The 18,099-nt window shown below is 35.7% G+C and overlaps 1 long non-coding RNA gene across 1 annotated transcript in view; it reads right to left on the bottom strand.

Annotated features, from left to right (window-relative positions):
- LOC106148529 overlaps positions 1-18,099 on the bottom strand; it is a 35,444-nt gene that overhangs the window by 4,342 nt on the left and 13,003 nt on the right. The gene's annotated exons all lie outside the window — the stretch shown is intronic.

The following is an 18,099-nucleotide window of genomic DNA, read 5'->3' as shown; positions in this document are numbered from 1 at the left end:
TTGAGAGACATGGGCAGATTATTCAAATCTAGATATATCTGGACCAAATTAGGAGGCATTAGTTACTTTTATTTCTAAATCTGTATGTCTGGTAGTTTGAGTCACCAAGAAGCCTAGGTCAGGACCTTTGTTGATAGCAGGGCTCCTGATAATTGTTAGTGACCTTGAAAACATCCTGTTGCTGCTTTTATTAAATACTCTTGGGTGGAATAATTATACTATAATCTGTGAAACCCTGTTTAAGTTAAACCCCATTAGCTCAGCAGAGAACTATCAAAACAGCAACTCAATTCTTGAAGAAGTTATTACTATTCTTCAACGTCGTAGGAAACCTGAAGTCATTGTGCACTCCTCACAGTTTCAAAGTACTGCAAAACTAAAGGCTTCTGAAAAAGCCAGGATCCTTCATCCATGTGAATCAAAGGCAGTAAGTGGCAGCGATGCTTGCCTTTGTCACTCTATTTTAACCTTCTGTAATTCCTTCATAAGGTACCAAATCAACCACTCATCAGGAATTATAGGGATCACTACCAAACTCGCCTTCAGCGTGTGCTCTAAAATCCCTACAAGTCTCTCAGAAGGTGTTGCTGATTCCCTTCTAGCCTCCCTCTCAGTTGGTCGGTTTTCTTTGAGACTCATCTGGAGTGCCGCCATCTGTTGCTACTGCTCATTCTGCTTATGCCTTAACAGCTTCTGTTCCTTCTTAGCTGCTTCACTTCTGACTTTCTCAGCCACCCAAGGTAAGTTTTAGAGACAGAAAAAAGGCGTGAGCTCGACTCTTCTGAGATCAGAGACCAAACCAAACATAAAATATTTAAACTCATGAGAACAGAAAGTATAATGAGGGCTGTGAATAAGTAAGGGAAAGAAAAGTGGGCAGTTGTTCATTAAGAGTACCAAGTTTCAGTTATGCAAATGAGTAAGTTATGGATATCTACTACAGAGCATAGGACCTGTAGGTAACAATACTGGGTCACTTGTTTTAAACTTATTAAGACATGTATCTTATGAGAGAGATTCTTACCAAAAAAAAAAAAAGAAAGAAAAGCTCAGAACTGGTAGAAAGGAAAGGAAAATTTGGAATAGAAGAGTGCTTTTAGGGTATATTCTCTGTTTTGACTGTGGTAATGTCTACCTGACTATATTCGTTTTTCAAAAATGTATTACATGCTGAAAATAAATGAATTTCATCACATACAAATAATATATTAAGATAACCATTTACAAAAGAAATAATATATACCCATTGATGGCATTCACATAGGTGTCCACCAGAGCATCTAACATTGAGTAAGGCAAAAACATACATAAACATGAAATTCTTACCTAATAGGATCTAAAACTGCACATAGAATGCAATGAAAAGAATACTGACGTCCCTCCAATATGTATATGCTCAAATTTTTACACCCAATGTAATGGAAATAGGAGGTAGCCTCTTTACAAACATATCAAGCCCCCAGAACACAGCACTGGTGATTTGGATTAATCCCTTTACAAAAGGAATGCTCAGAAAGCTAATTTGTGCCTTCTATCATGTGACAACACAAAAAGAAGTCAGGAGTCTGCAGCCTGGAAGACATTTCTCACCAAATCAACCATGCTGGCATCCAGATCTTGGACTTTCCAGCCTCCAAAAATGTGAGCAATAAATTTCTAAACTATGCAGTTGATATTATTTTATAATACCATTCCCAGAGGACCAAGATAAACACATGGCACTGTTTTCTTTCAACCCCTACATTTTCATATTTACTTTTTTCTCTAGGCCATAACTAAAAACATTAAATATTTACCTTCTTCTAAGTTCTTTAGGATTGTCAAGAGAAGTATTTCACAAGAAAGTATATTAAGAAAAAAATAGCAGTGTCATACAGACAATGTTTATTTCTTATTATTAAGTTTTCAAAGGATTTTGAGGAACTCTTAGGCTAATGTTTTTCATGCTGGTTTAAAGCTCAAGTAGGTTTCTTGGGAAAATCACTCCTGTAATAGGAATTCCTCTAAAATTACAATATATTATATTCTTATACCCAGTGATATTTTATCAAATATGGGACCCTTCATGTAACTGGCAACTCCTATGTCAGCAACAATATTTGAGGTTTTAGAAATTGTAAATCCTGTGACATGAACATATACATTTCCATGTGGTATGTGAATATTGTTAAATACACATTTCAATTTAGAAAGAAACAAAACTACTGAAAAATGTATAGTATAATTAAATATGGAATACATATTAGGTCATGCAGAAATATGATTTGCAGAGAGACTCACTTTTCTCAGTCGCCTAGAATCCTTCCCTGAGGGATTTTTTCCTTGCATTGGTAAGTTTTTGATTGTTCCTGGAATTTAGGATCTAATTGCTAACACTCTGTTATGCATAAGCAGTTTGTGGGTCAGCCAGGTGTAGTCTGATGCTGATGGGTAAGAATATGGAAATAAAAGAATGGATAAAAACGTATACTTCTATAAGATAACCTAAAAGGATGTGTCTGCATTATATTTCCAATTGTTTTGACTTCACTGTAAATCACATCTAATTTAAGGAATCTCAGCAGTAGCTAGGAATTTTCTAAAAGGAACATTAATATCACATTTTTTGCTAATTTTTTCCATGTTGATGGGAAAGGACCAAGTCTGGGAGCAGAGTAGAAGTGTTTATAGGTAGTTCATGCTGCTTCTACATTCTTGTTTTCTCACCTGAGACTCAGAAAGTATTCCTGCATCTTTTCATGATGTGTTTTAGTATTTCCAAGACTAAACACATTTTACATTGAAACATTTTAATGGACATTGTACAATTTGGACACACTAAGGTCTCCAGTATTCTGCAACTTCAACATATGTATTCCAATCAGAAATTTCATGAAATCTAGCTAAAGGCAACAATGAGATACAAAAGAAACATACATAAAATAACAATGAGGTTAAGTAAAAATATTCTGATTTGTTTTTCTTTTATTTAAGTAAAGAAGCATCTATTGTGCACTTAATATATGTTATACGTTGTTCTTATTGTTAGAAGCTTGACAACAAAGAAGTCACATATGGTTTCTTACTCTATAAAATTATATTTTAGTATGAGATGATGAATAATGAGCAAATATTTATATTTAAAGATATATCTTCATGTTGTCTTAAGTTTAAGTGGAAGACCAACATGAGACAAAATGATCAGGAAAGACCTCTTAGAGATCAACATCTGAATAGACTCTTGAAACATAGTTAATTTTTTGAGAAACTGGAAAGTATTACACTCAGAAAAATCACAAATGCACATACCAAGAGAGAGGAAATGCCTTGCAATTGGCAAGAATAAGAATTAGAATACTCTTGCTGTAGCACAGTCAGAATTGAAGAAAGGAAACTCCACATTTGGAGCATTTAGAAAGACTACACTATGGTTCAATTTCCCAGAAAGGGCAGTCTGATGTCAATATAAAAATGATAATAAAACACCCCCATAGAGAGTTCACTGGTCATTTTAAAGCAGTTGCTTATACAAAGTCAAGGTGGCAGCAGGAAGACAGACAAAAATAAGTATTTCAGGCAAAGCATGAGGGTGGCTTAGCCTAGGATCACAAAACAGAACTGGGAAAAGAGACATACTTGAGCTCTATGTTTATGGAAAGAAATAAGAGGCCTGGTGCACACAAAGAATGCAGGCAAGACAGTGAGGATATGAGGTTTGGAGTTGAGGCTGGGAGGTTGTGGTACATGTTGAAGAGATAAGTGAGAAGCTACGGGATATTTGATTTTGTTTTGTGTTGTTTTGCTTTGTGTTGTGTTGTGTTGGATTATTGTGATTGCTTTCTTTGGAGTTTAGGAGTAGGGATGGGTCAAGACTTTTGTTGTAAATGTGATAACTTTATGTTGACAACTTTCAAAATGTAAACAAGAATCAGGTTTTCATTTCACTTTTGAGCCAGAATTTCAAAAGTGATATGAAGGGTATAAACATCAATTAAACCGTTATCAGAATTATAGTAGAATTTAAAATTTTGTAATGAAATCACTTTTCATGGCTATAAATCAGAGAAAGCAAATATCCCATGTCCAAGTTCTGGAAGAATTTCCAAGGCAGATGAACTGAACCAAATTGGGACTACAGAGGGCGCTGAGGAATCAAAACAATAGGAAAAAGTGAGGTGGAGTATGCTATGCTAAAGACAGGGAAGGAAACGCTTTTACAAATAATAATGCCGACAAGAGAATTAAAAAACTAAATTAAAAAATTAAAACATAATCAGAAAAAATTTGAGTCATTAATAAGTTTAGCAAGGTAGAATAATGGAATGGTGGGGTTTAAGACCAAATAGACAGGGCCGGGGATATAGCTCAGTGGCATAGCACCTGCCTTGCAAGCCTGAGGTCATGAGTTCAATTCCAGGTACCAAACAAGAAAAGAGAGTTTTACCTAGAGGCTAGGGATATAGCTCAGTGGCATAAGCGCCTGCCTGGCAAGCACAAGGTCCTGAGTTCAATTCCCAGTACCAAAAAAAAAAAAAAAAAAAAAAAAGACCAAATAGACAATTGAAACAGGGCTGGTAAGAAGAGAAGAGGAAAAAAGAAATTCAGATAAAAAAAAAAAAAAAAAATGTGTAGTCATAATTGGATACAGAGTCCAGGAAAAGTATTTTTTATTGAAAAACAAAGAAAATTTCATATAAATATAATAAGAGAATAACAATAATTAATGAAGAGTGTAAAGATAGTCCCCATCCAGGCACATTAGCTACTTAATAAGAATAATGCACTAAGAAGCAAAATACAATATGCAAGGATCACTGAAAGAGCTCAGTGCTTAAGGAGCTATTAAATGATGCATTTTCCTTTTATAAAAAAGCTGAAATAATAGATATAAATCTGTAATTTTGCTGGTGAGAATTAGAATTAGGTTTGTTTGACAAGGGATCTGGAATCTCCCCATGTGACCCCAGGGAAGCACAACCACTGGAGTAATATAAGCAGCTCTGCCACAGGGCCTCACTCACCACGGTTTTCATGTACCTGGTGGTTCATCAGGTAGAATTTTCCCACATGATAAGGTCCTATGATAGCCACAAGTACAACAGGCTTTGCGGTTCACCAACAGCTGCTCATTCTTGTTTTCCACCAGACACTGTGGTACCAGCATAATGATAATCTACAGATGCCATGATAATCTATAAATGTCACAGATTTGTTTATCAGAAAAGGGATCACAAATTACTCTCTGCTCCAGGGTTAACCAAAGCATGTTTAACAACAGAGGGCTAGTGGGCTTTGGTATTTTTCTTTTCTGTGGTAGAAAATGTAGGAGAGCATTAGCAGACTCTATGGGCCTCTTCTATCATAATCTCTGATGATGGTAATAATGAAATAGTAAATATGACCAGTCCAAAGATTTACTTCATGAAAAAAATAAAATGCAGCCAATGCCTAAACACTGAGAGTATATGCTGTGCTGCACTCTGTAACATAGGTTACATACCCGAATTCATTTATATTTATAAAAATTTAGAAATCAGGAGTTAATATTGTTGCTTTTTGTATGTACAAAATAAAGTTCACAATATGCCACAACACAGATCGTGAACGTATGTCTCTTGCTATATATGAAACCAGGGAAACCTGCTTTCATATGTCATTCTATTGCAAACCACTCTCTGTCAGAATAATTTTTCTCAAGAATATTGATGTTGTACTCCTTGGTCAGTAACAAACAAGTGCTATCTATGGATGCTCCTTTACCACAGCATGCTCTCTAGTCTAATATTGTCACACAACAAATACAGGCGCACTCAGTTATATAACGCAAATATTAACGATATGAAAAATCAAATAACACAATTGTATCAGGGGATTTTAATACCCCGTTGTCACAAAGAGATAAATTGACTAGACAAAAAATCAGCATAGAAATAACAAAACTAAACCAAACGTGTAAACAAATAGATTTAGTAGACCTTCACAGAGTATTCCACCCAACAACATTGAAGACACATTCTTTTCAGCTGCACATGGGACATTCTCTGAAATAGACCACATAAAACCTGCTTAAGTAAATGCAAAAGGATTGAAATTATCCTATGCATACTATCAGAGAATAGTGCAATGAAATTGGAAATTACTGATAAAAGAAGTCACAAAAATTCCATAAACACATGGAAAATAAATAACATCCTCCTGAACAACCAATGGGTCACACAAGAAATTAAAGAAGAAATTAAGCAATATTTATAATCAAACAAAAATGCAGATACAAACTACTTGAACCTGTGGAGATGCAGTGAAAGCAGGCCTCAGATGGAAATATATAGCAGTGAATTCCCACGTCAGGAAAACAGAATGAACACAAATAAACAACCTTTGATGCACCTCAAACTTCTAGAAAAAGAAGAGCGAGTTAAGCCCAAAGCCTGAAGAAAGGAGGATATTAAAAGAGCAGAGCAGAAATTAATGCAATTGAAACCAAGAAAATTATACAAAGAATTAAATAAATCAAAGAGTTGGTTCTTTAAAGAATAAATAAAATTGATAAACCCCTAGCTAACATTATCAAAAAAGGAGAGAAAAGTTCAAATAAAGGCAATGAGAAATGAAAGGGGTGAAATCACTGCAGATCCTGTAGAAATTCAGATCATCACTACCTACTTTGAAAATCTTTACTCTCATAGAATGAAAAACACAGACTACATGGACAGATTCCTAGCTATATACGAATTACCAAAGCTGAATCAAGAAGATATAAAAATCTTGAATAATCCAATATCAACCAATGAAATTGAAAATGTAATTTAAAAAAAAAAAACTTACCAACAAAGAAAAGCCCAGGTCCTGATGGGTTCACAGCTGAATTTCACAAGAAATTTAGAGAAGATATAATACTAATTCTTCCCAGACTCTTCAAAGAAATAACAAGGGAAGCAATTCTCCCAAATAATTCCTGGAGGCAAGGATTACCCTGATACCAAAACCAGAAAAAGACCCAACCAAAAAAAGAGAACCACAGGCCAATCTCCCTAATGAAACAGAGACACAGAAATTCTCAAGAAATATACTAGCTAATAGAATGCAGCAAATCATCAAAAAAAAAAAAAAAAATACACCATGACCATGTGGGAATCATCGCAGGAATGCAGGGATGGCTCAGTATATGCAAATCAATAATGGTAATACACCATATCAACTGAGCCAAACATAAGAATCACATGATCATCTCAATAAATGCAGAAAAAGGTTTTAATAAAGTCCAACAGTTATTCATGATAAAAACTCTACAGAAAATTGGCACAGATGGACTTTACCTCAAGCTGATCAAAGCCATCTATGACAAACCAACTGCCAACATCATACCAAATGGACAAAAACTGAAAGCTCTCACATTAAAATCAGGAAGAAGACAAGGATGCCCACTGTCACGACTCCTTTTCAACATAGTTTTGGAAAAACAAACCAGAGCAATTAGACAGGAGAGAGAAGTAAAAGGAATAAGGATACGAAAGGAAGAAGTAAAATTATCATTATTATCAGATGACATGATACTCTACATAGAAGACCCCCAAAACTCCACCAAAATGCTTATAGATTTAATAACCAAATTCGGTAGCATAGCTGAATACAAAGTCAACACTCAAAAATCAATAGCATTCCTATATCCAAACAACAAACATACTGAGAGAGGAATAAGGGAACCCGTATGTTTCACAACAGAATCCAAAAAGTTGAAATAATTAGGAATCAATCTGTGAAAAGAATTAAAAGATCTATACAGTGAAAATTGCAGTACCCTGAAAAAAGAAATCAAAAAGGATTTCAAAATTGGAAAGATATTCCTTGCTCATGGATAAGAAGAATCAACATTGTGAAACTGACCATACTCCTAAAATTGTTATTCAGAGTCTATGCAATTCCAATGAAAATACCATTGGTATACCTCACAAATCTAAAGAAAATATCCCTAAAATTCATCTGGAACCAGAAGAGACCCAGAATAGCAAAAGAAATCCTTGGACAACAAAGACAAGGCAGGAGGTATCACAATCTCTGACTTGAAATTATACTTCAAAGCTATTGTGATAAAATCAGCATGGTATTGGCAGAAAAACAGAGGTCAGTGTAACAGACTACAAGATGCAGATACAACTACAAATACACTCATCTATCTTTCCTTTGACAAAGGGGCCAAATATGTTCACCAGAAGAAAGATAGCTTCTTTAATAAATAGTGCTGGAAAAACTGGCTTTCCACATGCTAAAGATTAAAAGTAGACCCATACTTTTCACCATGCACCAAAACAAAGTCAAAATGGCTTAAAGATCTAAATATTAAAACAGAAACATGAGATCTACTGAAAGAGAAAGGAGGTGGAAGTCTTGAAGCCATAGGGGTAGGCAGAGAGCTCATAAACAAGAACCAAACTGCATGGGAAATACTTCAAAGAATCAACAAATTGGATCTCATCTTATTGAAAAGTTTTGCACATCAAAAGAAATCACCAACAGGATGAAAAGCAAATGCATGAATTGGGAAAAAAATTTAGCCAAATGTCCCTGAGCCAAAGGGCTCCTGTCGAGAACATATAAAGGATTTTTAAAAATCAGGCCTCCAAAATTCAAAGACACAATAAAAAATGGGCATCTGAGATGGGCACACACCTATCAGATATAGAAATACAAATGGAAAATGAATACATGAAAAAATATTCAGCATCATTAGTTATTTGAGAAATGCCAATTGAAACAACACTGAGATTCCATCTGAGAACAGAAAGAATGGCTGTCATCAAGAAATCAGCCAATAACAAATGCTGAAGGGGCTCTGGGATAAAGGAACTCTTCTCCACTATTGGTGGGAGTGTAGACTGGTACAACTACTGTGGAATTCAGTCTGGAGATTCCTCAGTAATCTGAGATTAAAGGTCCCAATCAACCCAGCTATTCCCCTTCTGGGTATTTTTACAGAAGAACTCAAAACATCATACCACAGGAATATATATCCACCCATGTTTATAGCACCACATTTGTTATAGCTAAATCTTGGAAACAACCCAAATATCCATCAACTGAGGAATGGATAAAAAAGTTGTGGTATTTTTATGCAATGGAGTATTACTCAGCTATAAAGAAAGATAGACTAGAAGCACTTGTAGGTAAATACATGCAAGTAGAGACCATACTCATAAGTGAAATAAATCACACTCACATGTGTAAATATCATATTTCCTCCCTAGTATAAGAACCTTAAAGAGTAAATAAAATCTGAAAGGTACCATACGTACTGTGAAAGGGAAAGAAACTGCTGAAATTGAAAAGAGCAACTGGGGTGAAGGAGGGGAGAGGAAAAAGAAAGAAGAAAGAGAATAAAATATGTTATGTGTACATAGGATAGCTAAGATAATTGTACTACTAATTTCTGTTGGTTTATTTAAAAGAACAGTTAATGCTTAATTGTTTGATCAGTCTTACATGCCTATATCTTATCTGAACAACCACTTTGAAGATAACATCATGTAATAAAACAACCATTGTTAATATCCTACCACCTTGTCTTGAAATTCTGTATTATTTTTATTGCTCTCTATGCTGTTTTGTTTATGTATTTGTTTTTGTTATTGTGTTTTTTTCTCCTCTTTAAAATGAAAACCAAAAGTTATATGTATATACAAGGATAGTTGGGATAGGTGTATTGCTGATGTTTGTGGCTTATTGAAAGGATTTTCTTGACCAATTTTGATCTTGGTGGGTTGGTGGACTGGGATTGTATTTTTCTTCTTGTTTTTGTCATTTTCAAATCTCTCTAGGTTTTCAGAGATTCAGGGTCATTCATGCAATTGCAGCAGGAGGTGGGGTGCTGGGTTTTGGGACCCCAGAAAGTCAACCAAGGCTTCCTGAACCCAGATCTTTCCTGCGATGGCAGCAAGAGGTACAGGAAGGGTTGCCAGGGTCCCAGACAGCTCACTGATGCCTCTTGAGGCCAAGGCACCTTCCTGAAATGGTGGCAGGGGTGGATACAGGGTTCTGCCTGGGTTCTGCCTGGGTTCTCAGGCAACTCACTGAGGCTTCCCAGTCCAAAGAACATTTTTTTTCTTTCTTCTTTCCTTCCTTCCTTTCTTTCCTTCTTTCTGCCAACCCTCAGTATCCATGTGCTATGAAATGGATGCCTCAGTTACTATCAATGTGGTACAGTTATTCATATATAACACTTAGCTTTTCAAGACCATTTAAATTGACAGTTTGGATAGTTTTCTCACTAGAAGAGGCTTACAAAGAGTAGTAGCTGTATGAACATGAGTTAAAGTGTGTTTACATACACTCTTTCTTTTTTGGAAAAAGCTAATATGATCAATCTCTCAGTCTTGAATTGATTGAAAGAATATTTGTATCTATCCTTATATATGGGTCAAACACCAGGGCCAGAGGTATAAATACACTTGTCATTGGCTCACAGTGTGAGGACAAGCAAGTTCAACAAGTAGGGCACTCACAAGAAAACCAAAAATGCAGGAATGAACAAAGCTTTATTGGAGCCAGTTGTTGGACCATCTCTAACCAACAACCAGAGAATATGTCTGCACCACTCTGGGTCTCATTTTCTGTTTAAATACACTTTAGGTTTCCATAGTAACCATTACTTTTCTTTGGGACTCTCACAAGAATGTCACATAATTACCACAAAGTTTATCTTTCTCAGAAGGTAGGACAGCCAAATTCCAAATGACCATTGTAGTTTAACCTTTAGCTTAATCCCCAATCTGTCCTGTTTGTTCTGTTCCCATTTTATGACTTTGCTATGCTTTTAAGCAAGTTGATAACTAACCAAGGGGGCTGGGGTGTGGGGGTGTCAACTACACATTAAGTAAACTCTAAGTGACTTCTCTTATTATGAAGTTAAAACCAGAAAAAATGGAGTCTCTCTTGCCCTAATAATAGTTACCACCAAGTCACTATATTTGGGGGCATTTCTATTCCCTTAGCTATGTCCATCTTATCTTAGCACTTTTACATTCACATGTTGTAAGTACTCACAGGGCAAGGTTCACTGCCTGGGTCAGAGCTAATGAATTCATGTCAAATAGCCAAGAGCCTCACAAAAATGTATACTTCTTTTTAGCACAGAGGGCATGGCCAAGCTTTACATTTTCTACTTTGAGCAACTGCCTCTGTATTTCCAGTGATGATGGCCTTAACTCAAGTGGGTACATGACACATAGTCAATAGCCGTTCTCACATTTGTTGCTATATCCTAGCTCCTGAGGAAGATCTTTCCCATACAGGCCAGGGTTCCACTTGCCATTGTGCCACCCACAACATGAGGCCTTCACACACTGTTGTCAGAACAAAGCACCAGTGGCCATGGCTCCAGATTTACCAGCAGTCGTACTATCCAGAGTTCTGCCCACTGGCTGCTCTGACTTTCTCCTCTCTCAAATGGGTAGCACTGGTAGTACACTGTGCTGCAGCAGCAGTCAAGACACTCAGCCTAGCCCTGCGTGACCCATTTGTACACCAAGTGTTTTCTGGTGTGGGGGTCGCTGCCTCTTGCACTTGTGTGATCGTAGGCACTGCGGCTACCACCTAGGATGGTGAAGTGATTTTGTAAGTACTTGGGCCCAACACTGTGCACAGTGTGGCAGTCAATAAGCTGTTAAAGAGCACACTGTGTGGTTGTAAATATGAATGTGACGTAGTTAGGCTAAGAATGAGTGCTATAGCAGATCTAGACCAGTGAAATAAGCTATTCACCTAAACCTTTTCAAGTATGATAGTTTACATGGCAATAGGCTATGTCTTGGTCAGTGGTATCAACACACACTGTGCACTGCTATAAACTACTGCTGTAAGGACTGCACCTAGTTTTAGCTTTCTGTGGTAGCTGTAACCGAGAGCCCAGAGACAATTTTATACTTAGTTGCTCTTTCCAGGGAACCAGCTCATGCCCTTTGCTGTACAACTGTCATTTCAATTCACTGGCATACCTGGTAAAGGAGTGCCCAGAGCTTTGCCTGGCATGGTGAAATATTTGCCTTTTGAAACGCTTCCACTTGGGGAACATTTTGGCAAGTGGGTCCATCTTTTAAAGCAATATGTGTTTGCAGACTTTGAACTCAATAGGGAATGATATCTTGTCAATTACCAAAAAGCTCCAAAAATGTGTACTTCTTTTAGCATATAGGGGATGGCAAAGGTTTATATTTTATTTCACACAGAGCCTCTCATTAAATGGGTCTTTCCTGACTGTGTCACTCCTCAGAAATGCATGGACACGGTAGGTCCTTTGTCTTAGAATAGAAAGTCCATCCCCTACTGTGAGGGCAAAGTATAGGGTAAGTCGGTTTTATCCTACAAGAGTGCATAGTCTTCAACCGTTTGCATATAATAATACTCATTCACTCTGGTGATCTTAATCTCATAGTCATCAAAAGTTGAATTGGGCTCCCAAATACACTCAGAGTTGCCATAAATTAATGAGAATTTCACACCCTGTGTCTGCAAGAGCCACAGTCTTCTCTTCATTTGGAGGAAACAAGTAAATAGTTCCCTGTGGCTCTTGGGACACTTATTTTATCTCAATAATATCATTATGAAAAAATAAATATATGTAGCCCACAGGCAAATGTAGTCAAGAAAAAATAATTTTGGCCAATTTATCATGATTATAGGTCATACCTCAAACTTCAAGTTATGTTTTCTGACAAAGGACCCAATTTCATTCCTGCCATAGGAAAATGTAAATACAGATAAAAGTTTTGTGAAACAAGAACACACATATGAGGTTTAAGGTCTGTGAGAATGGACAGAAAATTGTTTTGTGTTAAGATAACTAATTAAAACAGACATCATCACTAAGGGCAGCACAACCGGATATCAACATCACTGATACCAAAAAATAGACAAACACAAACATCCAAATAACTATTTAATAATGAAGACAGTATGTGATCTAGATGAACGGAGGTTATATGGAAGATAAGTGAGACATAGGTAAGATGAGAAATCTGATAACCATGGCAGAGACAAGGAACTTAGGTATAACTGGTTTAAGATTTTTTCAGTGTTTTTGGTAAAAGAAAAGCAAAAATCAAATTTTTACTACTTTGAAATTATTATACTAAATGATCTTTAGGGTAACTACGAAGACATGGTTGATTTTTCCTGTTACAGGCTTTGATATTGTTAATGTTGCTTGAGTTGACTGCATGATGTTTTGATTCCCAAGTCTGGTGTCATTGGTATGAAGCAGATTACAACAGAGCATTTATATTAGAAGTAATAAGTAGAGAACTCACCTGTCCTTATTACTGGGGAATATTTGCATCGACTTTGAAATCTAACTCACTGCAGATGAGGCCTGTTCCTTCAAGACACCAGTAAATTATAGCAAATGTTATAATCTGATTGGGTTGGCAGTAGCTTCCCTTGATTACTGACACATGCTGTAAAAATTTGGTCAGGCACCATCGTTCCCATTCTAACGTATCATAATGCAGATGTCACCAGTAAGCTCTACATTTCAATAGTGCTACTCAGTAAACTCCATTTTTCACTTTTCTTTGTTCTCACAAGCAAGTGGAATCATTTTTCCCACATATGACATCTTGTCATTACCCTTAACCTTGGAAAAGTTTGTAATCAGACACTGACATGAGCTCTTAGGTTTTCTATTGTGCCACCATTAGAGATTCATAATATCTTCTTCTTTATGTGATATTTTATTAGGGGATTTACTGTTTTTAAATTTGGAAGATATTTATCGGGGTGAGTCGAGCCAACTCATAAATTTTCCTAAAAATAATTCTTAGGAAAAGCAGGTTGGAAACTTGGTACTTTCTGTTATAGCATATATATATATATATATGTTATCATGTCATATATATCATATATATCTGTTATAGGATATATATATGTATTTCTGAGCACCTGAAAGTATTAGCTGCCCTAAGGTTTTGCATCTCTGAATCTTGGACATTGACCTTGGGTTGCCTATCACAGATTTAGCAAGAAAAGCTGAATCAATAGATTGAGATTCCCAAGTCTTAATAGCTGATCTCATGCTAACCTCTCATTGTCAATATTATGGAATAAGTACATGTGTCCTCAAATGAAAAAACTGGTACTGAGAAATTTAATGCTGAAAGTGCCACTGTGAGTGTTGGAAGCAGTTCTGTGCCTAGGTAATGGGGAAAGAATGGCAGTGTGTTGGAAAGCATGACTTCAAATGTCAGTATACAGTGAGTGTACTTTGCAGCAATTCTAGTGAAGGTTCAAATGCCAATGAGAAACACAAAAACTGAAAAAATGGTGTTTTTTTTTAATAAAGTAGTAAAAATGTGGATGAATTATGGTCATGTTCTAGGGTTTTGTAGAAGGCACAACTTTGGAGGGATGAGAGTGGATATTTGGCCAAAGAAACTTTTACCAAGGGATTATTTTTTACCAAAAGACTATTTTTAGAGCAATTTTTACCAAATGAGAGAGGAGATTAATGTGAGTGAACCATAGATTTTAACGTCATCTCAACAGAGGTCAAGAATTCATATGAAATTGTATCAGGAGAAATACTGACAACTGGACTAAAGCAAACAAACAGTAAGGCAGCATGTGTTCATGGCTTAATTGCTCTGTGATTTGCTCTTAGGGCCTAAGAAGTTCCTCACAGAGCTTAATTGCTCTGTGATTTGCTCTTAGGGCCTAAGAAGTTCCTCATGTTTGAAGTGCTTCTTTCATTTAAACACTACTATTGAAATTATTATTACATCTTACCTTTAGTGATGATTAACTTTTCAGTTCATTGTATATTACATTACCCCCTTCTTTTCAACTGTTATTGATGCTGCAGTTGCTGGTTTTGGTGACATTTTACTGTATTTCAGTATCTGATTCGGTCTTTATATTGTCATTGTTAGTGTGTGTTGCTTTCTCCTCTCTGATCAGTAAGGAGTATCAGTGTGTTGAAAGAATTCTGTGCATTAAGTAGGCCCTTGCATAAAAGTGGAAGACGTATATACACCAACAAATGTGCAGGCATCCAAACAGGAACATGAGAAACACAAACAAACAAGGCAACATGACTCCTGCCAAGGTACACAACACTTCAGTAATGGAATCCAGGTACTGAAATGGATAAAATGCCAGACAAAGAATTCTATTAATTGATGTTGAAGTGATTGCCAACTACAAAAAGTACATGAATAAACAACTGTATGAATTAGAAAGATAATGCAGGGTATAAAAGAACAATTCAGCAAAGAATTAGAGAAACTGAAAAAGAACCAAACAGTTCTTGGTATTGAAAAACTCAGTAAGTCAAATAAAGAACTCAGTCCAAAGCTTTACCAATAAATTGAATAAAGTACAAGATGGAATTTCAGGGATTGAAGACATTTTAATGAATTATTTTGTTCAGACACTAATTTAATAAACAAAATTTTGAACAAAAAATCCAAAATCTCTGGGACAAGATTAAAAAGCCAACTTCCGAATTTTGGTTATGAAAAAGGAAGCCAAGATAGCAACTTCAGACACAGTAAATCTATGCAGTCAAATAATGACCAGAAAACTTTCCAATATTTAGAAAGATATGAATATCCATGTACAGAATGCATTTACAACTTTAAACAGGAAAACGCCCTCAATGTTGCATTATAGTTCCAAAAGTAGAGAACAAGAAATTAATACTAAAAGCTTCAAAAGACAAACACCAAGTCACTGTTAACACCAAACCCATCAGAAAAACTGAGATTTCTCAACTGGAATTCTAAAGGTCAAAAGGGCATGGAGCAGTGTATTTTAAACTCTGAAAGAAAAAGTTGAATTCCAGTGTAGATCCAGTGTAGATCCATCACAGGTATCCTTCAGAGTAGGAGAGTAGGCCCTTAAATATAAGCATAAAGTAAGAGATTCATAACCATAATTCAATATTGTAGAAAATATTTAAAAGAACCTATACAGAGAAGAGAAAGCAAAAGTAAGCAAAGGAGAATTTAAAAAGAATCAAATATTGGAATAACAAGAAAGAACAGGAATTAGTACATAAACCTGCATAAAATTAGTACATAAACCAACGGTCAGTAGACCTCAGTACAAAAGTAGAACATAACTTCCAATTGTGGAAGGGTAACATAGAGGACACCATGCACCCACTTCTATGTGGGCCACTCTACTGGGTCACTAGAGTATCCTCACTCCTGTGTGGCCCCGAAATACACTGGGTCTCATTGAATATGCTATGGCATACTCCACCAAAACTGTTAGTTGCAGCCAAAGAAGCTGTAAGCAGACTACTTACTTATAATGCCTAGCTGGAAGCAAAGGTAACATTCCACACCACACTGACACCCCAAGGACACATTTTCAGGAGCAATCCATTTGCTAGGAAAGCTGCATTTTTAAAGTGGTGGAAATAGCTGAACCATCACATGCATATATCTCAATAAAGGATCACAAACAATATAAAAACTAAGTAATATGATGCCTGAAAATGAGCAAAATACCTCTTTAGTAACAGATACCAAAGCAAATGATACTGATGAAGTTCCTGGTTAAAATAATAAAAGAATTTCTAAAGAAGCTTAAGGAAATGAAGTGAGGGGCTGGAGATTTAGCTCAGCGGCACAGCACCTGCCTGGCAAGCACAAGGTCATGAGTTCAATTCCCAGTACCAGAAAAAAAACGAAAAAAAAAAAAAGGAAATGAAGTAAGTATTGAAGGTTGAATGAAACTCATAAAATAACACATGTGCAAATAAGAGGCTCAATACAGAGAAATGTTGAAGAAATAAATAAATAAAAATTTTGGAAATGAAGAACTCCAAATTCAACTTAAAAATACTGTTGAAAACCTTAAATCATAGATCAAGTGGGAGCAATAATATCTGAATTTGATGACAAAATTTTAATAAAAAATAATAAATTATAAAATTATCAGTTTCATGACAAAAAATTAAGATTAAATTAGATGTAGAAGAAACATACCTTAACATAATAATGTAATAAGCTCATAGCCAACATCATAAAAGCTGAAAACTCTTCTCTTAAGATCTGGAACAAGGCAAAGATGTCTACTCTCATAAGTGATATTCAAAATAGCACTAGAAGTTTTATTCAGCAAAATCAGGCAAGAGAACAAAATAAAAGACATACAGATGGGAAGGGACAAGCTTAAGTTATTCCTGTTCATAGATGCTATTTTTTATACATAGAGAAACCTAAGTACTCTGCTAACTGTCCATTAGAAAAATCTAAGTGAATTCAGTACTTTTGAAGACACAAAATCAACATACAAAAATCAAAAATCTGTAGCACTTTTATACATCAATAATGAGATTAGTGAGAAAGAAACTATGAAAGGAATCCTGTTCAGAATAGGTATCAAATAATGCATAAGAATAAATTTAATTAAGGAACTAAAGGACTTTTACAGTGAAAATTACAAAGCACTGATGGAAGAAACATATGTGATCTCATGCACAATGGTAAGATGTGCCAAATTCATGGATCAGAAGAACTGATATTGTTAAAATGTCTACACTGTCAAAAAATGATTTATAGATGCAATGTAATTCCCATGAAAATACCAATGACATTCTGCAAAGAGCTACAAAATTTCCAAAATTCATATGGAAGTATAAAAGGCCCAACATAGACCAAAAAATCTTAAGGAAAAAAATCCCACAAAAACTAATGAGAGAGGTGTGATACTCTCTGACTTCTAGAAGGTATTACAAAGTTGTTGTAATCAAAATAGCATGAAATCAATATAAAAATAGACACAGACCAGTGAACAAGAATGAGTGCCCAGAATGAACTCCACATTACAACTGATTCTTTACAAAGGTGTCAAAACTACATTGCAGAATGGGCAACCTCTTTAATACAGATTTAGGATAATAATATTCACCTGCAGAAAATTGGAACTGAATCTTTCTTAGCCAATAAAAAATAGACTCAAAATGAATAAAAAAGCTAAGTGGAAGACTTAAAGCTACGAAACTACAAGAAGAAAGGACAGGGGAAGCACTTAAAAATGTCAGTATAGAAAATAATTTTTGGGGGCTGGGGATTTAGCTCAGCGGCAAAAGCGCCTGACTGGCAAGCGCAAGGTCGTGAGTTC

This window comes from Chinchilla lanigera, unplaced genomic scaffold, assembly GCF_000276665.1.
Source record: "Chinchilla lanigera isolate Chin_1 unplaced genomic scaffold, ChiLan1.0 scaffold00022, whole genome shotgun sequence".
Taxonomy (NCBI): domain Eukaryota; kingdom Metazoa; phylum Chordata; class Mammalia; order Rodentia; family Chinchillidae; genus Chinchilla; species Chinchilla lanigera.
Note: the sequence above shows the minus strand (reverse complement) of the source record. Positions and strands in the feature narration are given on the sequence as shown.